Genomic DNA, 25,948 nt, shown 5'->3' with positions numbered 1-25,948 from the left:
GTGCTCAGTGAATGAAACAGCTCAAAATTTAAAGAAATAAAGAAACAACATCAAAATATTCATGTTTATATCCAGCCTGGGGTTTGATATTCATAGCCAGAGCTGTTCACTTCTCCACTCTGCTTCTTAGATCTCTTGCAAATCACTTAGTTTCTCTGTGCCTAAATTTCCCCTGTAAAATAGAGATGATCTCATTTTCTGAGCTTAGGTGGGGCTTATGAAGAAGAGTCTAATATGCTGAAATGCTGCAGCTGGGGCTGGATGAGTAGATGGATGAGGAGAGAGTAAAACAGGGCATTAACAGTCATATTACACTGACATTAGGTAGAACTTAATTAACACTTGTTACTTTGGCTAGGTTTGATTCTGCCAGCTCACTGCAGAAAGTCCCAGACAGTGAAACACAAACTGAGTGGAGCCAAGTTAACAATCTTTATTATTAAAATTTTTTAAATAGTCTTACAAAGCGAAAGACTTGCAATTAGTTTGTTATTCTCATCATACTCGCAGAAATCCTAGGCTAGCATAACAAGAAGGCCAGTTGTTTAGAAAGTCTAATACTAGAGAAAACCTGAAAGAACCACTTCTTACACACGTCCTTTTATAGTTAAACTACCTAGTTTTCATATACCTCTATTTCATTATATATATCTGAGGGTTCTTCATCCACTCATTAAGAATTAATTTACATTAACAGCATTTCTACACTTTTTAGTATCATTAAGGTCACAATATTGTTTTGAATATTTTCTCAAATTTTTTATGGCTACAGGGACTATTTATATCTTATCAAAACCTTCAATGTCTGAACAGCTAGCCTCACTGTCATCTTATCAATATTTTCTCATCACCTAATATGAAAGCAGCCTCATTAGCCTCTAAACACATTCCAGTTGAACAAATTAACACAACACATGGACCTAATGCCTTTGACATGCAAGAAATTATTTGTATTTGTTGGGTAAAAGTGATTGGATAGAAGTAACTGATTCCTATTTCTGTAATGCCAAACACCAAAGTTCCCAACCAGGCAGGACCCTCAGAAGTTAAGTTTCCTTCTACTTACTATTACCAAAAAAAAAAAAAAAAAAAACAATTTATAGACAGTGGTATCAGATGGACACACAAACAGAAAGACATAGGATCTGTTAAATGCAAACATACCATACATGAGTTACATAAAGAAATTTGGTCTTACAGTAAAAATTCAGCAATCAAAAGACCTACATTTGACTTGTGACTCTTCCAAAGACCTCCTACATGAACTTAGGAAGTCAATTAATAGTTCTGTGCATCAGTTTATCAGCAGCAAAACAGATATTATTATTCCCACCTCCTGGCAGAAGTTGTCTTGAAGATGAACACCTTAACGCTATGAAGTGTTCAGATATTGCCTTGACCAACTGCCTAGCGACTTATACAAATAGCAATACTTTGTGTTCCATTTCCTGAACCAGTGAGTGGTGTTTAATTACCATTCTGTCCACAGCACTGCAGGAAATGAACTCCCAAGTGGGAATAGTTATTCTTTTATTATCTCATGCTGCAGTGTTGGAAAAATAGGAGGGGCTGTGCTAATGGAAAGTGAAACTGACTGTTAACAAAAAATGAACTTGAACTATGAAGACCAATTAGGAAACAAGGAAAAAAATATTCAAGGATGGGAAAAAAACTGTAGAAATAACCACTGTACTTTCAACCATGTGATAGAAACAGTGTCCTTTATAACAGAGCCATTAGGAACAGAAGGTAGGAAATATCATTTTGCGTATATGTGCCTTTGTATAGGTACTTACACATATTTGCATTTACATATTTATTCGTATGGGTACATTTGTATCTCTTCATTTGGTAGTGCTAAGTTCTTTATTCATCCCTCAAACATAGTTCATGGGAATTGGACATAACATATCATAGTCTCTTACTAGTAATAGTTTTAAAAATATGGAGTAACAGTCAGTTTGGGGTATTTCCCATTAATCTATGATGGAAAAAGGAACCTAGAAACAGGACTTCGACCAGAGAGATTAGAGACAGGCATAAATATGGAGTAGTTAAAGGGTCTGAACCTTTTTCACTTAGCCCAATAGAAGTTTTGTCATAGATTTAAAGGAATACTTGAAATTTTAAAAGTATGTCATAGCACTATTCCAAAGTTACTTCACTCAGAACTAATAGGAAGCGAGAGAGAGAGAGAGAGAGAGAGAGAGAGAAACCGTGCATGCCAGTTAAAGAGCGACACAATCCAGGTCCTCAGAGAATTAGAATCTCATCCATTAAAGTTAATGATGTAACCATTGAAAGCCTTTCAACTACGACAAAAAGGACAAGAGCTATTGAGACTTTGGGTATCCAAATACCATCTTTTAATATTTGTTGCTTGATGGGATGCTGATGTATCCAAGAAGATTTTTAGAATCCAGATAATAACCCTACTAGCTCTTTCAATAAGAGACTATACAGCATGGAAAGAAACCAAACTAATTTTCTTTAAATCTGAGGTTGTTGGAGAAACAGTGAAAATGAGACACTCTCCTTTTCACCTCATGAAAGGGACTATAATGGCAGCAATTCTGCACATCCATCCATCCTGCCTAGCATTACAGAAACCTCACAAAAACATCTTAAGTAATTAAAAATCAAAATATTATGCCTTCTGCTTTCAGGCTTTTTTTTAAGTTTTTAGAACCTCTGTTGGGCTAATTTTGTGATTTTCTCAGGAAAATAAAGTGCTCAGCAATATTTCTGGACACATAAACAAAGATACAAGTGGGACCTAAGTAGCCTTCTTTGTGTGAGGATTAAAATAGCATGTTGCTTCCAATTTTACATCTGATATATAACAAAAAGAATCAGAAGGTCAGCAAAACTAATTAGATCCAAACCACACACAAGCAGATCTTCACTTCAGCCCACATCCCCAAATAACATCCAGTCAGCAGAGAGAAAATCAGCAGGTTAGCCATGTCCTCTCTGCCCACTTGCTAGAACAAATGGTGCTATTTCAGTCTGCTGTGGCTGCAGGCAAGAGATTAACTCTCAGGCTGATGAATTGAGAACAGAAATAAATGAAGCAGCCCAATTTTTCCATTGAGTTCTCTAATTGCAATTCACCACCTAATAGGAAGAAGTGTAATCTTGGATTTTTCCAGCTTTTTTACTGGGTAACATGATTACTTTGTAAGGGTATAATGTCTGAACAGTATAATGGCATATACCTTCACACAGACCCTTTGATGGTTTAGTGGCCTTGGAACAGAAGGCCCAGCCTGCATTACATGTAGAATATCCATAGTCCCTGTCAAAGAGCATTTGAGAAGAAAAGGCTTAGCCGATCAATACAGTGCCTGCAAATCCTCCCTGCAATGAAGCAACAGGGGAGAGGTGAATACAGGATATGATCAAATCAGAAAGAGGTGTAGGCAGGAAATCCAGAAATTCAAGAGGAATAAGGAGAAGAGTCACCATCTGAGAAGTGGAGAAAACAGAATATGAGGGCACAAGGGCAACCAGGATGTGGGGAGCAGAGGGAGGAGTTCAAAAATGCTGACTGAAGCTAGAGAAGAACAGAGAAGAGTTGGGGGAGGGCAGGTATTCAAAAAAAATGGATAAGACCGATTTCAGTGGAGAGATTCATTGGAGGACACCTGAGAGAGTAAATATGGGGCAAAGAAGAGAAGAAGCAGGATTGAGAAATTTGAGTTAAAAGGAGACAGGGAAATGAAATCGCAGTAGAAAGGCAGAGAAAAACTGGGGGGAAAAAAAACAGAAATATATGCAAAGAAATGAAGAGATACTAAAATCCAAAAGATGTGATCCTTTGGGAACTTTGCTGAATTGACACACACCAAAGCACTCACAGCCTTGTTCATGTCTGGTTCTGACTTCTGACAGAAGAATCCTCTTTTGCCTCATCTATAACCCTAGAGAAAAAGTCAAATACTTGTTAAAGATTTGACACCTTTTCCACACTTATTTTCTCTGGGGCAAAACAAAAGAAACCTTTTTCCCAGGGAAAATGCGGTAGTGACCTCTGACTGGGACAGGCACCTTCTCTGTCCATATGGACCAAACCCCACAGCCCTAGTAGTTCCTTGTTATAAGAGATGCACAGAGATAGATAGCTACTAAACCTACTGCTCCTTGAATCTGCTTGGTTTGCCTTTTGATTATGTCACTCTACTTGGCTCAGAGCAGCTGGCAGGAATAAGCCTGATAGATGTGTTCAGATTGTTTGTCTTTCAGCTCCATTCTGACAGCAGCCTTTCACACCCATCCATTAACACCTCCCAGCCTGGTGAGAGGGCAGAGACTCCCTCTGTCTTGTTGCTTGGCTGTAGTAACAAAATGCCAATGGATGGGAAGCCTGCAGACTCCCTGATGCTGAAAGGAAAGATAGTTCCCTATGGCTTGTCTGACCTCCTTTCTGAAGGTTGGTTTTCAATCGACTTCTCTGCTACATTGGACCATGGTGCTAAAGGAGATGGACAAAACTGCTCTTGCATCTAAGCCTTTCATCAGTTATCTAGTCAAGGTGGAAATAAAAGACTGGGCCACAGCATTCAGCTAACGTGTCTAAAGGGATTGGTTTGCTTTAAGCCATTCGTATCTCCCATGGATAGCCTGAGATTGCTCCTGAGATAGGCTGAGTAACTGCTACAAGTTTGTTATGATCAAGTAAAGGCATTTCCCTTGGTAATTCCCATTCTCCAGGCTATGCAGTACAGATAGATTTGGTCTAGAGCTAAACTGCCCTACTTTTGAGACAGGCTTCAGGAGCTATCAAATAGCATTTTAATGCAGCTTGAAACTAAGGTCCCCATACCACACAGCTGGAAACCCGTGGTCTTGTGACCTTATCATTTAAATTTCCTACAGAAGCTGCTGAGGCTGTTTGAATCCATCACAGCAGGCAGCACTCCCTGTAGCACGAATCACGCCTTAGATAGATACACCTCTCCCCCCCCCCCCACCCCGACCTTTAAAGTAGTCCACACAGCTAGTTCTGATGGAGAGACCTGCATTGCAGGTGACTAAATTGGCCAGATTAATTCTAGAGACTGCAAAATGCAAAAAGAATTACCACCTTGGCACCTAATCCCTCATTACTATTATAATTTTGATACCACTGTTCATTACTGCAAGGCTTTACAACACAGCATTTTGAAAAGGGGGGAGAGGAGTAGACAGGTTATTTTTTCTTGTTGCTTTAATTGCCTTACCCAGGTGACAAGCTGTTTGAGATGAAATGGTGTTAATGTCAAGGGGAGGGTGTATCTAGATGCAGAAGAAAATCTCCTGCTTTGAGAACTAATCAAACCTCCACAGAAGTTTAGAAACTTTTCAAAAGCTTTTTCCATTTTTTTATCCACTCCAGAGATCTTGTTTACAAGGCAGATCCTAGATCCCTCCTGCAGCAGATGTTAACTGAAAGTCTAATCTTCAGAGTGAATTGGTATACAACCATTTCAGTGGCCTAAACCAAAGATACAGTTCTGTAACAGTTCACAATATACTCAGTGCAATATATCTGAGCATTAGCAGAAGAAATTGCTCCTTTCCGGAATTCATGGAACCATCTGAACCATCAGTAACCTGGAGCACTCTGGCAAAACACAAATTCACAAAGCTACTAAGACACTTTATCACAGTTTTCTTTTAAATGTTTTATAAATTCAACACACCCATTAGTATGAAAATTGGACTCACTCACATCTGCACAAAAGCAAGCTGGAGCCAAGTTAGAAAGGTATCCTGTGCATAATACCTCTACTTGGAAACCACAGTTTATCTGTAGTGGAAAACATTTTGTGGAAAGTCCCTTTTGCAAAAGGCAGGAACTGTAAAAAAAAGAAAGAATTCCTGTGGTGTTTACTAACCTCAGAGTCCCTGCTCAGTCCGTTCCAGTTACACACACAGGAATCCCTTCAAAGATTAAAGAACAGGTTTAGATGATTCTCCTGTGAATCTTCTTAAACACTCAAGAAAGATGGGGTTTAGTTCACATTGCTTTTCCTTCCCAGAGCCTTTTTTACTCTTACCATGTTAAAATCAGAAGGAAATAGAACACAGAACCAAACATTTCTTTTCAGCCAGAGCAGAGATCTGAGAACTGTCAAAATCTGCAAATATATTTGAAAAACCCCTTTATTTTTAGTGGGATTATTTAGTTGTTGCATGTGCATATGTGTCAGCATGATTGAGACACAGGGCCTCACTCTGACATATAACAGGTTTAACATGATTTGCTATATGACCCGGCAGCAAAAAATTTTCTGGATATAGTCTTTCTATGGCAATTTAGACACCCTTTCCACTGTCCTTATTCTTCCTGGGGCAGGATGTGATTCTGCCCTATTTCCTACTAAGAAGACATCACAGCACACAAATGCAAGCCCTATGGCCAGGAGGGAGATGAGGAAAGGACCCGAGAGAAAGAGACTGGAGAAACAATCTTTCATTTTAAAGGTGCAGCCCAGAGGAATCAAGTCCTCATATGTGGCATGCTTAGCTCCCCTGAGATGGGATGTACCACTACCACAGCTCAGGATAAAAACTGTGTGTTTATGGGGAAGGCTTTAAAATATATGGAAATGAAACCATAAGGGTCCCCACTGTATCACCAGCATCCAGTAGAGCACTTTTCACAGCATGCAGATAATGAGCTAACACCACATCAAAAGTCAACTAACACCTGGAAGCCCTGAATTCACAAAGACAGTCCAATTCTTACAGTTTTTGCCTTTCACAAGCTAGCATTTGCAGCAGGTACCTGAAAAGCAGTGCTAACTAGACATAGAGTAAATACGAACAATTACTGTGTTTTACCCATGTGCTATCCCAGCGGTACTTGCCATTTTAAGAGTTTAAAGTTTAATTACATTTTTGCTTTTGGTACATTGGATAGGCATTCACCTATGAAGGAAAGCATCTGAGAGTGTTTCAAACTCATTTAAAACACTCAGAAGCAAAGACTGCTGAAGCGTGTGAAGCTGGCTCTGTGTTTTGATATGCTATAGAATAATGTATGGAATTATTTATATATTTGGTAAGTGGTGCATTTTCTCTGAGCTTTCAGCTAACTGGCAGACTCCACCGGCCCCATCTCAAGAAACCTTTCTCTCTGCTCTTGCTAAGGCTTCTAGTGATATACCAAGTTTTTCCTTACTCCATTGCACTGTTCTGTGGAAGGAGATATTTCAAATACTACCCAGGCTGCAGATGTTACAAGGCTGGGGGGGAGGAGATGATAGAGAGCATTTCAGTCAACCCATTGGTCACAGAATTGCTTTTTTATTCAGATTTTCCACTTCCAGCTTCCACTGATCAGCTTGCTTTCTGATGCCTTTTCTGCCACTCCTTTGTGAGAGAGGAACTGGGGGCCATTAAAATCAAGTGTCTCTGAATGAGTTCACTAATGAGGAACTGTCATTACAACATTAGGATCCACAAAGGTTGTGTCTACAAGGCTGTACTAAGCTCCCCAGGAAGTCTGTCATGACAGGCTGCTCAATAAGGGACACAAATGGCCACGCAGAAGGCAGCTCTCAATTTTCATCAGGGGCGGAAGAGCGTGAGCAAAGGCAAAGAGCCACCAGTCTTACCAACAACAGATGGAAAGCTCAAGCAAAAGGTATGGCCCTGGCCTTGAACTGTGCCCCTAACCACAGCTGGGTGAGCAGTGTGGAGGATTTTAACACTGTGTCCTAGAAGAAACCAGGTCTGAAAAATCATCAAACTTCAAGCCCTCCCTTCAGTAGGAAGCCCATACCACCCAGCACCCCAGCCTGGAAGAGGTTCCTGGAAATTAAAGGGCACAGAATGAAGTCATGGAAATCATGAATTCATTTAACTCTTTGATATGGCAGGACAAAGTAGATCCAGGTGGGCATAAATCACTTCATGCCCCAACTCTGGTGGTGTTGTAGCGAGCGCTGCCTGCTTGACATCACAGAGACTCAGGCTTGGAAACTTCCCACCTGTGGCGTCTGCAGTGATCTCGTGGACAGAGGTATGTGCAGAGGGCAGGTGCCAGGGGCAATGGCTGTCGCTCTGAATAACAACAGCAGTTTCAGCTGTGCCCAGTTACATCCAGAGCCCTGCTGCCTGCATGCTGTTTGGCTCTTTAGCCTTCACTTCCCATCCTAAATGCTTGTCTGCTGCTGCTGGCCCAGAATACCTGTGAAGCTCAGTCTCCACAAGCCTGTGTTTAGGAGCGGGTGAATTGATTTCACAAACACATGCCTACAAACACTGTTTTTCTGCTGAGGTAAATCAACACAGCTCCACAGGATCAGACCAATAAAACACAGAGCAAGCTGGGGGTCTATTTCCTCTGCCTGAAGGGTGCTCCATCACTCCAAGCTATGATTACTACAGCCCCATACCAGCAACCTCTTCCATTTCTCAAGTCCGGTCTCAGTAGCAGGGTGTAGGAGCACATTGTTGCTTGTTTTAATCTAATCACCATTTTTTTTCAGATATCCAGGGAAAAGGGAAAATCTTTCACACTCACAAAACCCTTTATTTCTTTTCTTCTGGCTATGAGCTGGCTGGGTACAGAAATACAGGGCCTGGACACACAGGCTCTGATGCAGGGGAAAAGATGGAAATTGTGTCAGTGGCCAAGAAAATTATAAAAGAGCATAAAGAAGCAGAGGGAAAAATATGATCAAAGGAAAGTTGCTAAAACAATTGCAAAAAGTTTCATACATATATATAAATGTAAAGTCACTCTGTACATATATATAAAGGTATATATATATGTATTTATATAAAATGCTTCCTTCACCACCTGCTGGATTTATTAGGAACTATGAATTCTAATCCATTAATGAGAAAGAAATACGCAACCAGGTGGGATTTTTCAAAGCAAGCGGGGTAGGGGTAGCACTGAAGATATTAACTCCTTCACTGCCTTTTCAGAGAGTCAAAGGAGCCCCCCTCCCCCCTCCATCCCATTTGCTTATTTCACTTATCTTTTGCTCAAATGCTTGGAAGATTTTCCTGGTCAGCAGCTACCCTTTTAAGTCACAGAGAAAGCTTGTCGTTTAGAAGAAAACTTCGTCAGAGGCCTGTACACCTCTTCATTGTTGTTTCGTTTTTGTTGAGTTTATTTAGCTGCAGAAAATGGTTAAAGAGGAGTCCAGCTCCTCACAATGCCTTTCAAAACCGTTTCAAACATTCCCCACTGGGCTGGGAAAGCTGTTTTTCCCTTCTTAAAAAAAAAAAAACAGAAAAAAAAAGTCCTTTTTTCCACCCTACAAACTCTCCTTTAAAAAGTCATGTCTGTTTCCACTTCTGACTAAAGTTTCCCTGCACAAAGGACAACAGCAGTGTCTCCCCCACTGCCAGCAGTCTCAAAGCCTCACTGTTCCTCAGGGAAAGGCTGCTGATTTCTCTGTTTCTCTGCACTAACTCAGGTCAAATCCCAGTGTAGCATCTTACCATGCTGTTATTTGTCACTGGAGAAAGAGTGACTCAGAAGGTACTTTGCTTTCAAGGTCACAGGTTCAAGTCTATCGTGTGTCAAGACTGGCTGCTATCGACTCTTTGGAAACCTATCTGAAAAAGTATGGTGGTTTGGCTCCTAAACCATACATCTTCGAACTACCACAACCACACGTTATTGCAAAAACACTCCAGAATAACGCCTAGGCTTAAGTGAGCAGAGCAAGTATCTGCAGTCCTGGTATAGATAGCCCTTCCAAGTCCTGTCTGAGGCCAGGTGAGGCCTCAGATGCTGTGGGTGTTACATTTATCTTGATTCTCCTGGATTTCTTCTGTCAGGAGTCTGTTCACATGTTAGAATCCCTGGCACAAGCAATTACTTTGAACAAGGGTGCAGCTTTACTCTTTGGCAGTCTTTTTCAGGATATTCTCATTCAAATAATTTCTGCTGGCTCAAGGACTCATCAGCTCTGGACTCATTCTCCCACTAGGTATTGACATCATGTTTCTCATGGGTTTGCAGGAGAAATAAGCTTGTTTGCTAGACCAAGTTGTGTGCAGGCCACTAGATCTTGGGCATGACTGGATTTGACTGTATGTAGCACCTGAGCAGGCTGCAGAATGAAAAAGTGTATTTAAGAACCAGGAAATTTAATTTTTAATTAACGTGGGGGTAGTAGGCTGATGAGTAATCTGTCTTGTTGATATCCAGTTTTCTTTTCTGAGGACCCACTGGTTTGTTCTCATCACTAGCATGGTGTATCCCCAACTTGCACCAGGAAATTGAAGTTCTCACTAATTTTGGTTTTGCCAATTACCTCTTCAGACTCCAGTCCTAATGGAGCTGCTGCTGACATCAGAAAAAGCAGTAAGGGGTGTTGTGGGATCAGTCCTTTCTAAACCAAGGGCCAGATGAATGGAATTTTAAACCATCAGAGAGTTATATCAAAAATGATTTATAATCATAGCTATTACAGAGCAGCTCCAATTAAAAAATAGAGTTGTTCTGACCGAAATAAAGGCAACTGCAAAATAACCTTTCTGAGGCACTAGCATTCCCATGTAGCATAGCCTGAAACCAAATCTAGACTGTGAAGAAATGGATTTCTGAAAAATCATGCTACAGTCCATTGGCTGGGTCATGCACGCAAACTGAACTGTGACTCCTGGATCTAAAAGCATCAATCACTCCTGTCAGAGCAGCCTTAGTTGCTGTGAAGCAGGAAGCAGGATCTGATCCCTGCAAGGGGACACAGACAAGTTCAGTCAGTGTATTACTTGCTGTGTCTACACTGAGAACTGGGATAGATCCAAGCCCCCTAGCCACCCTCTGGATTTACCAGTAGCTTTTAGAAACTGCATCTCTGCTTTAGCAGAGATGTGCCATAGTTACCAAGCCCTACTGAGATCCCAAAATTACGGCAGGAGTAGGTCAGGGCAACAGTAGCCATGGGGATAAAATGGCAGGTTTCTATCAGTGCTCTGTCAGAGCTATTATGGCTGCTCTGTGGGATCCTTTTGCTAAAAAAAAAAAAAAAAAAAAAAGCTAGGTAATGATGTCATGCCTCTAAGGCTGATTGAGTTCCTGTTCAAGGATGCTGTCAATTGCAATTGGAAGTAAATAGTTACAAAGTGTGTGTGTGTGGGGGGGGGGGGGGGGGTAGCTGAATTAAGATCTTTTCATCTTGACCAGCAGTGGATATTCACTTTCTCATCTTCTCAAAGAAGCTTCTGTACTGGATTTCCACAGGAAACTGTGTTCTGCTATAGTGTCCCCGCAGACACCTGTCTTGGCTCATTATGTCAGAGTTACTCTGGCTCTGCTGCAGGCTCTCACATCCTCCAATTTGAAAAAGAACAGCACAGAGTCAGAGCAGCAAGGAGAAAGATACTACTTGGAAAGTCCTCCATAGGCTTAACTAATACACAGCAAGCTGTGAACACACCCAAGGGACATTTCCAAATCACACTCAAAGCTCAGACTCAAAATCAGATTGGAGCAGATCAAGTTGCTGATCACCACATTACAACACAGCAGCTGTGCCATGGTAACTGCCCACATGCTCATTCTTACCCCGTGATAACATCCCAGATAATCAGCATGTCTTATCTTCAGTAAAAAGAAAAGAAGTTACATCGTGCTGATGTTGTCATAGATTAAAAACATTGCAAACGGGCAGTCGCCACTGCCCAGCTACCTCCCAGAAACAGACTAAGCCGCTTTAATTTGAAAAATTGCTTATGGCCCACATTCCATAGTATCTTTTTAGATATGCATGCTGGAGGCTATTTCTGATGTTAGGCTATGTAGCTTAGGGCTCTTCTGTGGTCTCTTACGGAGCACAGTTTATTAAGTTTCTTGACAGCACCTTTTGTGGGTACTGGGGAGGATCACATGCATTAACCTCCACGCCAGGAAGACACGCACTGTTCCTCTCAGGCCATCTTGCCAACCTCTCCAATTGTACAGGAGTGGTCCCTATGCCATTTTATCCATTTTAAAGTCCCATTAAGGCTGACACATATGCAAATGTAAGCATCTCATCCTTATTAAAAGGGACATTTAACTCTAAGCTCCTAAAAGATTACATGTGTGCTGTAGCCATCCAGGAGTCACTCACACACCTTCTGCCTTTAGAAACAAATGGGTCATTTCCGCCAGCCCGGCCTGCCCACCGCCTTCTTCCCTGGGGCACTATAGGCTGCCTGAGCAAGGGGAGAGAAAAGCGAGTGATGTATTGACACTGAATGGATTGCTCTGTGCCTAAGTCTGTCTGAGAAAGTCCAGACAAACATATTGTCCTTAATCTTCATTAGCACAGAGCCCTGTATCTGAAAGGGAAAAATCAAACACTGGGAAAGGACAAGGGAAGCCTGACAATACTAACACAGCACCATCACATGGTATGAGGAAAGGATACTCTGATCAAGATTCTAAAGGGAACCTCCCTTCTTTAAGAGATGTTGAGTGAGCCACCTTATTTAGTCCATTCCAGTGTGCTTCACTGGCCTTACCATCAGACAGTCATCCTTACTTTCGTAACGCTTTTCCTCCTACAGAGCTCTCAGAGCACATAAACTGTACTGGTACTTCCTTTCTAGCTTCCTTCCTTCCTTTCTATATGCCTCAGGGTCTGCGAGTCCAAGGAGCCTCTTGGCTGATGATCCATTTGTAACATGGATGCCAACTAAATGATAGTAATGAAGCACTAAGTTGCCATCCTTTCTCTGGAGTGATTTCCAATTAGCTTGGCTACATGGCTGGTTTTGATCACTTTGAGTGTTCTGTCAGATGACCTCAAAAACTCCTACAAAGTTGATGCTAGACCTGACCTACTTGCAGAGAGGGGAAATTGAGGAATATCATGGTGAGGGGGGCTTAGCTGTGGTCTCTCTTCAGAGATTAGGAACACCTGAAGGTTTATTTGGAGTTGTTTTTTTAGGTTGGATAGTTGGGTTTGATGCTGGGTAGCTACTGGCACTGTCAGCTTTTGTCCCTGCCCTGAAACAATTCTTTGATCAAGGGGATTTCTCATATATATATATCTGGCACGTATACATGGAATCAATTATAACTGCCTCCCATCTAAGCCACATAAAGTCATTAAAATTCATTCCAACTAATGGCAGTAAGCCTAAAACAAACCCAGCACCAGCAAGCCAGGGAAGAATCAGTAGTTACTGATCCCACCCCACACTGGAAATTTTGCTGGAGCTTTAACGTACAAGGATGTGCACTAAAAGTAAGTTTTCTCTGCTCAGACAGGTCTTCCCACCTAAGTAAGCAATGAGACTAGAGGAGCCAGTGTTCAGTTAACCTCTCTACGGCACAGTGCATGAGATGCTCCTGAAGCACCTGACTGGTAGTGGTTGAAATGTCTTCCCTCGTTTTACAGCCAGGGAAAGTGAGGCACAGAAGGAAAGGGATGATGGCACTAGAAGCAGGCTCTTTTGAGTCCCAGCTTGAGGAAGAGCACACGCACAGGAATTGACCTGATCAGGCTTGGAGCAAATGGGCAGCGTGTACATTCCCACTAGGCCACGCTGCCCCAGCAGGGAGCTAGGAGAAAGGAACCTGGCTGCCGAGAGCAGGCACGTGCTAGTGGTGAGAACAGCCTGACAATATGCTGAGGTCCTACTGCAGCTGCTGACTTCTGCTCAAGACCTCTGTTGATCAACTACAGCTTTTTGGGTAGGGAAGAGACCCTGAAAGCGTACAAGTACACAGGTTATTTGCAACAGCCCATAAGATAACAGCCTCTCCCAGTTCTGCACCAATCTCTGAAGGGATAGAGTTCATTACCCTCCACATAGCCATTTCCCTTCCCAAGGTGTTCCCCAGACAGCTCTGCAAATATTAACTCATTGGGACTTCATTTCAGTCTGGCCCACAATGAATATGTAAAATACTATAACACTACAGTTCCTTTGTGTCACTCCATCATCCATAACCTGAGCTGATGAAGCTTTTGGGGAGAGAGGCAGGAAAGAAAGAGAAGAGAAAAACTTCTGAAATTCATGTGAACTACTTCCTGTGCTTTTGTAACACAGCAGCACTTCAGAGACAGAGCATGCATTGTGTTCACTCCCTCTCCTATCTGCAGCGTTAATATTTGCTTTAATGATCTTCTTTCATTTCTTCTCTGGGTGTTCAGTGGGAATCATCTGCATCTCTGTTTCCCTACCAGGAGTGAATGAAACACGAGTGCTTTTTGTATTCAACTTAACAGGCTGATTGACTTCAGACTAAGTTTCACTATTTCCCATCTGACTTTCATTACCTAGAATAAGATGACAAGTCAACCTGAACTGAAAGTAATTAGGGGAGCTTTAGAGGGGGAAAAAAAAAGAAAAGAAAAATGCATTCTCTCTTCAAACACGTAATTGTATGAAAATAACACAAAATGCAAATAGCTTGTAGATGCGCTGATCTGGATCTTTTTTTGTCACTTTGAAAGCAGCAACTACAAAGGGCTAATATTTGTAATCTGCAGACACAGTAGTACTGCTAAATGATGTTATCTGGCATCTTCCAAAAACATCTCCTAAGTTTGTCCAAAAGTCATCTCTGAAGATGACTTTTGTCATCTTCATTTGTCCAAAAGTCAAATCTGAAGGACGCTTAAAGCCCCCTCCCATTTAGACCTCAAAACAGTGAATCAGGCAGGGTGTAGAACAGACTCACACAAGTTCATATCTCCTATCTTGGATTCCACGTACAAAGTGAAGTACAACCCTCTTCTCAGTATGACTGGCAGCAAGATCAAAGGGATATAGCGTTAAGAGCTGCATGCAAGGCCAAAAATATTAATGTGCCTTCCCCAGACTTATGGAGGTTTATGGCCCAGTAGGCATCAGCTGGAAATTAAAGGGTGCTGAGGAAATGGATGGATGTTTTATTTTACCATTTTATTTTTTTTTATTGTTAATGATAGGAAACACTGTAAACAAAACAAAAACAAAAAACAAAAAACAGTACCTTCTAATCTTAAAAGCAAGATGTCAAAGGCATTTAGCATCATCTCAGTAAGATCTGCAATCAGACCTGAACATGGCTTGGCAAGTCTTGTTGTTTAGCTAAAATCAGCAGAGGGAGCTTTCAGTTCTAGGAGATAAGAAAGGTAAAAATCCCAGAGAGCTACAAGTCACCACAAGGGAAGAGACATCACAGAGTCACACTGGAAACGATTCAAATGGATTCAAGGTCGGTCTCAAAAGATTCAGACTCATGGGGACAACACATGATGAGAAGGTAGGTGAGATTGCCTTCCAGCACTGTCTGCTTCATCCCATACTTTTAAAAGCCTCTTTTCAACAGATGCCATTGACGGCCTGATATTTGAGGGTAAATCAGCAATCATTTCAGTTCAGGAGCTGTTGTATGAAGCAGGGACAGGGCAGGCAGCTGGGCACAGCACGATCTTCATCCATCCTACTGTACACTGCCCTCCCTCAAAAGTTACCTAACAGCAATTTCAACTTGGATGTTATGTTGCCTAAACCACAAGGTCTCCAGGAAGAGATAACAGGTTCCATATATGGTCCAATGTTCACCTTAACAGGTGAGAAAGTAAGCAGAAAAGACAAGGAATAATGACAATGTATCTCAGAGGCTAAGGCAAGGGTCAGAAACAGGAGAGCAGGACTACCCACCATCAGCTTGTTTTAGTCTTACTTTGAACACCTGGTAAACTCCTGCTGTTGAACCAGCTTTTGGTCACTAAGCTAAATAATGCTTCCCATTAAGCAGGAGGCTTCAGTACACTGTAATTCAGTAGAGGGGATGAACTAAGCTCTAATTTTAAAGATTTTCTCCATTTAAGCAGCATGGCAAAATGGATTAAAGATAAAACTCGGGTCATTTTCAGCCAGGCTGTGGTAAGGACTGTTACCAGGGATTTTCTCTCCCTTCCAGATAATGGTGTTTCACCGGCATCATTAGCACAGATGGTGGATTTCTTCCCCTAACATAGGAAAGGGGAAACCATATGAAAAATCAGTTATTTTAACACAGCTTTCTCCCATCAGCAGGGCCAGGCCTCACTCCCAGCGCAGTGAGGAAACCACCAGAGCTGGGCCACAGGGCCAAACCACCCCCCGCCCAGCCCTGCGCTCCCAGCCAATCACACAGTGCCAGCAGTGGGCTCCTGACCAATCCCAGGTAAGAGCCGCTGCTCCCAGCCAATCCTGTGCGGCCACCTGGCCCCGCCACAGCCCACCCAGGCACTCCATAACCCGCAGCAGGCAGGCGGGTTGTTCTTCCCCCAAAATGTCTGCAGTAAGTAGCACCTGTGTGACCGCTGCCACTGCTGTAAGATATCCGTGAAATCAACAGATTTCTGGCTGTTGTGTTTTGTTTGCATTGTGCAGACTGGAACCACTTGTTGGATTTGCATCCTAAGCCTTTGGGGCCTTGCTTTGAGATAACTTAACGTGAAAAAACATTTTCAGTCTTGTTCCCAGGCAAGTGTGCGCTGCTGGGGATTTATCCTCCAAGCGAGCTCCTCTGTCACATTAAAAATAGCCAAACCTCTCATATCTTATTACAAAGAATGCATCCTAAAATAGCACGTTTAAACATCAAACATAATGAAAGAGGATAATTTATACATCAAATAAGAAGCTGCCACTTTTCTCTGTGATGGTGAACGGTGTGAAATTCATCTCTTGTGATGCCTCCCAGCAGGAACTGCAGGGAGTACAGACATGAGCAGGAGGCCCTGGGTAGCGGGAGTCTGCAAACCAGGGTCCTCCACTGGCTTTCTCTCAGGCTGTGAGGCTCCTGCACCTCCTTTAGAGGCTTAGAGGCAAGATTTGCCTTACATCAGACACAGGCAGGGGGTACATGTATAGGATTGTTTGCTCACCCAGCATGTTTATAGGTTCTTCGTCTGTTACCAGTATCTAAGTGCCATCCTATCAGGTAGGAAGTAATATGAGTGACATCTCTCGTGCTGGGCCTTTCATCTGTGCTTAGGAAGGGAAAGTACTCAATGTCTTATTTGGTCAGGAACACATTTTCGCCTGAGTTTTGTCAGGAGAGCAGTTTCTGGTTTATCAAAGCAGCTGCAAGGCACCATAACGGTAAGAAAACATTCTCCTTGAAGAGCATCTGGCCTCCAGTGACATCAAAGCCATTTCAGGAAATCAAGTTTCACACCATTACTTGCGAGACCTCGTTAACCTAATTTTGTGGGAGAACCAGATACACAGAATTGAGGTGACTATTCTGAGATGCAGGAAATCTGCAGCAGCCCTGAGAACAGAAGCTGCATCTGTTCCTAAGGCCATCATTCTTCAAATCTGATGCTTTTTTTTTTTTTTTTAGTACAGATACATACAGTTATGATGGTCATTATCCAGTAAATACACATGCTCAAACTCTATTGCTGGATCTAAATGATTGATTTGCTTACCCATTATTATTAATTGTAAAGAGATGACATCTTGGGGCTCCCTTCAGGAGCCCTTGGATCCAAGGGAGATGCAATTAGAAAGCAAGTATCAGCCCTGAATCTGGCGAGTCCTATTTCCTCACAAGTCCGGAGTCCTTGTGATCTCACTGCAACCCAACGCAGCATTACCAGGGGAGCGGTAGAGCAGTGCCATCACACCTGGGCTTAGGGTGTCCCATGTGGTAATTATGGGCACAATTTGATCACTCTACCTCCTCCCAGATTATTTCAATTAAAAATTCTATTGTGGTTTTACCTAAAACCTCCCCCAGAAAAACAAAGCAAATAATAACAGTCCATCCCAAATTCTCTACCCAGAAAAACACACTCCCCTGAGCTCTGGGCCTCTTAAACATATATTTTTTCATGTATCTATTTCTCTGTCTCCATCATGAAACATCCTTCTGCCCTTAGGGTCTTTCTGTGTCACATCTTCGCCTCCAGCTTATGTGATACAGACAGTTTTTGGACAGCAGGCCCTTGTTACAACACTGCTTGTCCTACATGGCACAAAAATGGCCAGCCCACCCTTTTCCTCTCTGCTGATTTCTAGTGATGCCAGGTCCACCTAACCAGAAAGGGCATCAGCTTTTCACAGCACTAGTTCTCCTAGAGCAGTGGGGTCATGAAGTGAAATTTTCAGAAGTGACTTCCCTCTCTTACTACTCCCACTGTTGTGCTGTGACTTAGAGGAAAAAACTTAGAATTTTTTCACAAGTTATTTTTGAAACCATTCATTTCCCTGACCTTGGTCACAGCACCTTTGCACAAGCAGTGGTGTCACTGTAGCTACAATAAAACCAGAAATAAACAGCAAAGGGAAGGGCAGGGGTTGAATACCTCACTCACTATCATCATGAAAACATGTCTTGGGAAATCAGACCTGAATGTTCCCACCTGCTTCTGAGATTTTAACAACCACTTCCTCTCTAATTGTTTAACTGATTCATGTAATTAAATAAAACTAGGGCAATTGTCCCTAATGTTTATTTACTGGGAGTTTGCTACTTCTGTTTCAGACCCAAAGAAAGGCTGTTATGCCCACAAGCTCATTTTTTCTTTTTTTTCCCCTCAGTATAGCCCTGGATCTAATAATGAAAGTTATTATCCTTCCCTGCCAATCTTGTCTTGAGTATTTATGGTGATCGTGCTACTAGGGGCTGCAGAGTTACTTATTTGTCAATATCTCCTCACTAATTTATTTGTTCACAATGTTTTTCTTAATTTACCTGCAGGTTGTTTTTCTCTTTCTTCACTTCTGTTATGCAGTAGATCTTCCCTTATGGCCATGATCCCAAGCATCAGAAGCAGGAAGGAAGGCTCACACTGTGCAAGCCCTGGTTTTTGGATGCCCTCACTAAGCAAGACAGGAAGCTGGGGGAGACACCTCCTTTGCCTGTTCGAGTACATTAGTTCTTGTGCCCTGCTTTCTCCTGCATCCCTGTACAACTGGCATTCATTGACTGCTGCACTCACCCATATCATCCAGTGGGCACTCCCCTACGGGGAAATCCACCTTCCTCAGTGTTCATGTAGCCCATGTGGCATCATAGCCTGGTGATGGTTTCAGTGGCTCTTCTCATCTTTGGCCCATGAGTGGCGAGATCACTGCCAATGTCTGGGAACCACTTGTGATTCCTGAGGCTCCATACTGAAAACTGAGGGACAGTACACTGGAAACATTGCAGCCAAAAGGGGTACACACATACCAATGGATTCAGTCCCAGCTGAGTGAGATTTGAACTTGCAGCATTCAGCAGAAGCTGGTTACACTTGAATTAAGTCAAGAAAAGCCAGGTTTGGTGGAGAAACCCAGATTCCCCCCCCACTCCCCATGTGTAAGAACCTAATAGCTACCAAATTGCATTTACACAGCTGGGCTCATGTCCCAGTTGATGCCTTTTGGCTTTAATACCTTCAGAAAGTTGTCCCCAAGTCCAAAGGCTGGAAGACTCGCACTGCAGTTCAACCACTGAGCAGAAGGACAGACACAGCCTACAATACTGGTCACCTGCCAGTTCCTTATAGAGAAGTTCTCTTCATATTAAAAAAAACAAACGAAAAAAACTTTAAAGCAATTTCAGACTAGGTGAAAGAGCAATTATGCTGAAAGCATAGCTGCGGCTAAAGACAAAAGCAAAGTGAGAATCTTGTGGGAATCCAGTGATCCCAGATACAAGGTCTTTGGGATGACATCAGAGGATTTGGCAGATCTCTTCCCAAATCTGCCAGGAATCTCCCATTTGACATTAGCCAAATCTTGTACAGCAGAATAGTGGGAAATAAGGTTTATGAAGGATAGTCAAAGGCCTTCCTCCTTCACCCCTTAGTGCCATCTGTGTCATACAAGGAACTCATTGGGGCATTCACAGTTCCTACTCAGGCCAGAGCAGAGCCTTCTGGCTGGAGCCTTTGTGATGAAAATTTGGAGAAAAAAATTTTTTTTTTCAGATTGCCTAAACTATGCTCAGGGCAGGTAAATTCTTCTTCACTGCAGGGAGTTTTATCTTCTATTCAGCTCTTTTGAGTTCCTGCAGAGTTGGGCTGCTGGCACTCCCCATTCATCCCACTTCTACTCATCCCATTTTTTTAATCTGATCACTAGTTTGGTCATTCCAGAATTCTTCAGCACCCTTTCGGGTCCTGCCAGCTGAGACGAGAGAGATTTTTAGACAAAACTGACCCAGCCGAAACACTGCCCTCTTTATTTTTTCAAGCACAAAAACAAAAGTCCCCAAACCTTTGATTTGGATTTGCTTTCAGAGTTCACTTGCATTTCTGTAATAGAGAATGTTATATTCTCCTTCATGTTGTCCAACCAGAAAACACTGTCTGAAAGCCAGGGCTGGGAAGAATGAATCCACATGTTGGGCAATTACCCAACTGTTAATTTTGATAAACTGACCAGCATTTGATTTGAAACGCACAAATCGCACAGAAGCCGCCAAGCACATTCACCATGTATTGGAGCTGTTGTTCCTTTAACTTTAGAGGAGTCATTTAATCTCAGCACCCCAGCAGCGAGAGAGTGGAGGAGTCGTGTCAAATGCGAAATAAAAATGAGCAATGCCTATAAAAGAGAGATATCATGAGAATCTGCCACTCGGGAATAATGAAAGGCTCAAGCAGGTTGCGCTGATTGTGCAACCTACTAGAGGCCTGTCAGCTTTGATAACAATGGCAGCCATCAATTCCTGTAAAAATGGCAACAGCATGAATTGGAAATTGTGAAGCACCATTTAGGGTCGAAATGAGATTTTCTTCAGAATGCATTTGTCTGCGTGTTCCCATTCACTTGAAAAGCTCTGGACAGATCAGAAGGAAAGCGAAGTAGCTGAGGTTGTGAGCTTTTTTTTTTTTTTATTCCCCCTCCTCCTTCATATAAAGCAGTTTTAAATGCCAAGAGCTTTCAGAAAACAACAGCAGTTTCAAATCTGCCAAAGGGCAATTTAAAAGTGAAAGGTATTCTCTTTAAATTACCTTAGAAAATGATACATGTTATGAAAGGGGTTTACTTTTTGGAGTGTTAAAGAGATACCAAAAATCCAATTTTATTGTCAGATTGCTCAGGCAGGCAATTGGGGAGGGGAGGGGAAGCTGTGTAAAATTGCCTGGTCCCCTCTTCATGCTCTATATATGTTTATTTTCCTTTCATGGAGACCTACAAGGGGGTATCAGATGGGACTGAAATAGACAAAAAAGTTATGATTGTTTGGAAAAATCTCTTGTGTTAGAATATTCAAAAAAAAGTCAAAACTTCCATAAATGGTACATATTAGTAGTGAGGAAAGTGCACAGCTTGAGACAAGGCTTGTCAAACTTGCTGGGGAGAAAAGAGTCATGGGTAATTTTTGTACTGGCTAAAGGAAGGCTGAAACAGAAGAAAATAAGTCTGTGAATATTCTTTGTCAGCACCAGATTACAGAGTTTAGGATATGTTTTTTTAAAAAAAAAACATGTTTTCTCCCCCTGCCCATTGGTATATGGAAAGGCTTTTTTTCCTTTCATTTTTCTAAATACCATCACACATATTATTCCCAAGAGGGAAAGAGCAAATCAGGTCAGCCTCTCAAATATACCTTTTCTAACTATAAGATTGTCTGGATGGAAAATAACAGCACAGGCCTTAGAATGAAAAATTGAGTCTGGAATCTGAATAGGATGAACATAATTGCTGTGTTCAGTGCAAAGGAGAAAGCAAACTTCAGGACTGAATTTTCTCCCAAGATGAGCAGTGAAATGTAAACCAGAGGATGGGTTCAGACCTGATATGCAATAAGCTTTTTGCTTATAAATCCCAGCTTTATTTTCCAGCTTTTCCATATTTCTTGAATCTCTTTTGATCTTTCAGAGAAAGGAGAGCTGTTAAAAAGAGACCACTTTTTGAGGAGCCCAACACACCTACAGTCCAGCCAATAGACATTTGTCCTTCTGAAATCCGAGAAGATTTCTCCCTTCTCTTCCAGGCCAGATGGACTGGTGACAGCTTTGTCCCTATGGCCTGTGTAAGTAACTGGACACAGCAACAAGTAGCAATGTGGCTTCAGACATCTGTGTCTTACTTAAACAGGCTAGGAAGTCTCCTGATCTGTAAAGCATCTTCAACAGACTCCAAGGATTTCAGAGCTCGATTTTATTCCTTCAAGCCTCTCCAGGTAGAGGAGGCAACACTCATCCGCCTAAAACTGAATGTGACAGTAACAGAAGACCCCCTTGGCTAGTTTCTAGGAGACAAATGCTAATTTGGGTAAAGCAGAGTTGTCAAATCCAGCTCCCATTGGAGTCAGGCACTACACTCACTGGTTTCAGCCCCACAAAAAGTGTCCAAGTAGTCGGACAAGGAGGTCGGACTGGTAAGAACTAGGAAGTGTTTTCCATCTCCCCATTTAAACTTCTTGGAAACAGAAAGCAACAAGGCACCTCTTCTTCTCAGAAAATCTCTTTTCAGGTGGAACAAAATCTCACAGCCCTTTCCTGGAGGACTGTCCCCTTGCATTTGCCAGCTCTGGCCTTCTGCTTGTGCTAAGTCACAAGCTGAAGTCTGTGATTGCATAAAACTTACTTTAAGATGCACTAATACTTGCTTTGCATAACAGGCAGGGACCAGCAACCTTGGTTTGTGCTAGCTACAAGCACTGCGGAAGGACAAAATGAAAGTAAACTTACCTCTAACCCCTGTAGGCCTTTACATCACACATAAAGTCTTCCCTCCACCTATGAGCACGAAAAGCACATCTGCAAGGAGGGAGCAGGGAATGAAGTTGGCTTTGTGATTTCTTTGAGCTCCAAGACTTGCCCTCAAAGGGCAATGGCCACAGAGTGACCTTCTGTGAAAACAGCCTGTGTTCTTATAATCCAGTACATTGCAAATAATCATTATGAACGAAACAAACTTCAGACTCGCTGCATTGCTTTTACTTCCACTTTTCTCTTCTTAGTCACCTGACAGCTTAGGTTTATACAACTGCACCAGTATTGACTGGCGGGAGAATTTCTTTACGAATCAGGAAGGCCAAAAAGGAAAAGAGGAAAAAGTCTGTTTTACACGTCCCATTGTTGTTTGCTTGCTTTGCTATTTGAGCTCCAAAGTTCTTTCATCAAATAGCGGGCTGCAGATCTGTGTTTTCTGAGGATGAAGTGCACATAGGCACAGACACACACACAAAAAGTTTCACTCCACTGCACTTGTCAACTGCAGCAGGCTCTTTTGTTATGCATTTTTTGAAGAAAGCTGGGGACTATGTTCCTCCAACCCACACAGTAGTAAACACAGCAGTGTAGCTGAGATACAGAGATTCCGAATAAGGGTGACTCACAACCTTTTTGTGAATATATCACAATAGAAAGCTACATTAAAAAAAAAGAGAGAGAGAGAGAGAGATTACAAAGCCAAATGAAGCGTTAAGACTTTTTTTGAAAACAAATCCTAGTTTGCCTTCACATTGGGAATAAGGACACACATTCTAATTCCAGGATCAAATAAAGGTCTTTTCCCCATGGGACCCCAGTCTCATTCAGTACCTAAAATGGACAGCACTCGTGGAGCACTCAGCAGGAGTGCACATGTATGTAACATCTGTTCATGTATGTATGCATATGAATGTCTTCCTTCAAAGTCCTACCACCAAAGGCTCTCACCTTACCTGCTCTCTGAAAGCCAATGTTTGCTGCTTCATAACTGCATGGGAAGTTTTCAAGGAGAAACTTGACTTGCTGCAGGAAAATGGCATTTATGATTCACAGCAGTGGCAACATTACTTCAGCCTGGGGACAGGGGAGGGAGGGTGGAGAGGCCATTTCCTCAGATGAGATATTAAAAAGCAAGATCATTTGGCCATTTGTGGTAATGCCAGTTTGCTAAGGACTTCACGCAGTCAGGGCCTGAGGGTCGGCGTTCCTCTGACCAGCTCTCAGCCTAGCTGGTTATATTGTTCCCTGCCTGTAGCTGCAACTGGAGCAAGTTTTTCTCTTCATTTTTTATCCTCAGATGCTGACTTTTCAATCTTACCACGTGTAGGCAACAGATGCTTCACTTCAGGGGGGAAGAATATGCTTGGCCGGGTAGAGAGGGCAGCCGGGGGAAAAGCAGCAGCTCCTTTCCAACCAGAGCTCGATGGGAGCGTTTGGGACAGGCTGGAGCCACAGGTAGCCACCTTATTGGAAAGCCCGGAGAGACCCACGTGGCACAGCTGAATCCAGGTGCAACACACAAGTGAATGGCACTGGGCTGCAGTACAGACTCTCAGCACAGTAGTAATTTCAAGACGTTCCCAGGAGCCAGGGCTGCATGCACATGCCTCACTGGAAGTAGTCACATACTGCAGCGCTCTCCCAGCACATCCCAATATACCCTGAGTATCCTGTGACGTGGCTGCACAATTGCTTTGGTTGTCCTTTATAGATCAAGATAGAGCCCCCTTTCTCTGCCTCTTTCTTCTGTTTATTTACATCAAACTTCATAAACCATCTTTTGGTAATTCATTCCCATCGAAATCAAAGGATTTAAGTCTCTCTTCTGCCTTCACCTCCTCATCTGTAACCCTGTAGTGGCACTGTGGTAATGAATGCATTAGAGACTGGGAGATGTTCACACACTATCAGGATGCAGAAGGCTGTCCCAGGGTTATTTTGGCAAGTTGGAAAAGAAATGAAGCCTGAAGAAAGAAAATGTGGGACACTATTTGCCCATCTTTGATATTCCACTTCCATCATCATCTCAGATAAGTAACTGATTAAAAATTAATACCCCAGCTCTGAGGTACAAGTATTATTTCCTAATAAGTTTCTCACCAGCCACTACAAGGCAGTAAATCTGACATGACACATTCATAAAAGGAAAAATATTAAACTTCACTCTTTTGTAATGTCTGTTCAAAATTCACCCTAAAGCTTGCAGAAATTTCCAGGTGTAGGGAACCTTGTCCTTCCTTTTTAAGCAATATAAAGAGCACTGCTGAACAGCAGTTTAATTAATATTCAGCCTGATGAAGCATTTGCAGTGTTTCGCAACACCCCCACTATTACAGACAGGTCTTTCCACTATGGTGCTTAAACCTGTTCATCTCATCACCATCTACCTATTTGCTATTACCTTTGTGTTAAGCCCTGGCACAGGTAGGAGGCTAAATCTGAACTGGAGAAAGGTCCCATGCCTTTGGCTACAAGTTGGCCCCCAAATCAACCACTCTCCTTTAAAATTTTCTTGCTCAGAACATTCATAAACCATAGTACAAAATTTCATCCCTGCTATTTCTCCTCCCTAAGATCTCACCCTTTCCACAGCAAAATGATGCCTGGAGCTGATACATTCCTGCCCTGAAAGCCTGGTGTAAGTAGCTAAGCAGAGGACTTTTCTCCTACTAATCCTGCACCTCTCCAAATCTAGCCTCCACAGTGCTTAGAGTTACTTACGTGCTGCAGACTGAGTGTCTCAGTCTTCAGCATCTTCAGGCCATTTGCTAAATACGAGCAGACTCTGTCCAAAGTAAGGCATTTCTATCCAGAGAGGGGTTTTAACAATCGAAGAAGAAAACAGCAGCAGCCAAAAGAAAAATATATTAACATGTCTGTTGTGAGCAGAAAAGTCTAATAATAACCAATAAAGTCCCTCTACTCCTCATCCTAAAAAATCTCTGCTTTTAGGATTAACTCATGGCTAGTCAGCCTTCTCGCCTTCATCTGTTTAAAGTTTAACATAAAATATTAAAGAAGAAAACAATGCCCTTGGCTCTTTTTCAGGAAATGTTACAAAGTAAAGTGTGTCATAATCTGCCTCTTTATCCTTTCTCCAAGGGAATCTTTCCTTTCCTTCCTTCATAAAACTTCCTGGTATAGTGGTACTGTTGAAGGTCTCCATTGGAGTGTTTCTATCATTTGCTTCCCTGTCATTCTTTTTTTGCTATGGCCATTTTGCTCTGAGATTCAGTCCCAGCACTCCCAGCAACCAACAAATAACTGTGCAGTACTTTGTTTTTTAAGTGGGCACACTGTGTGCAATGTCTTTCTGAAAAGGAGTCCTGCAGTTCTTCATTCAGCTCCAACTT

The sequence above is a fragment of the Apteryx mantelli genome, chromosome 6, assembly GCF_036417845.1.
Source record: "Apteryx mantelli isolate bAptMan1 chromosome 6, bAptMan1.hap1, whole genome shotgun sequence".
NCBI lineage: Eukaryota > Metazoa > Chordata > Aves > Apterygiformes > Apterygidae > Apteryx > Apteryx mantelli.
Note: the sequence above shows the minus strand (reverse complement) of the source record.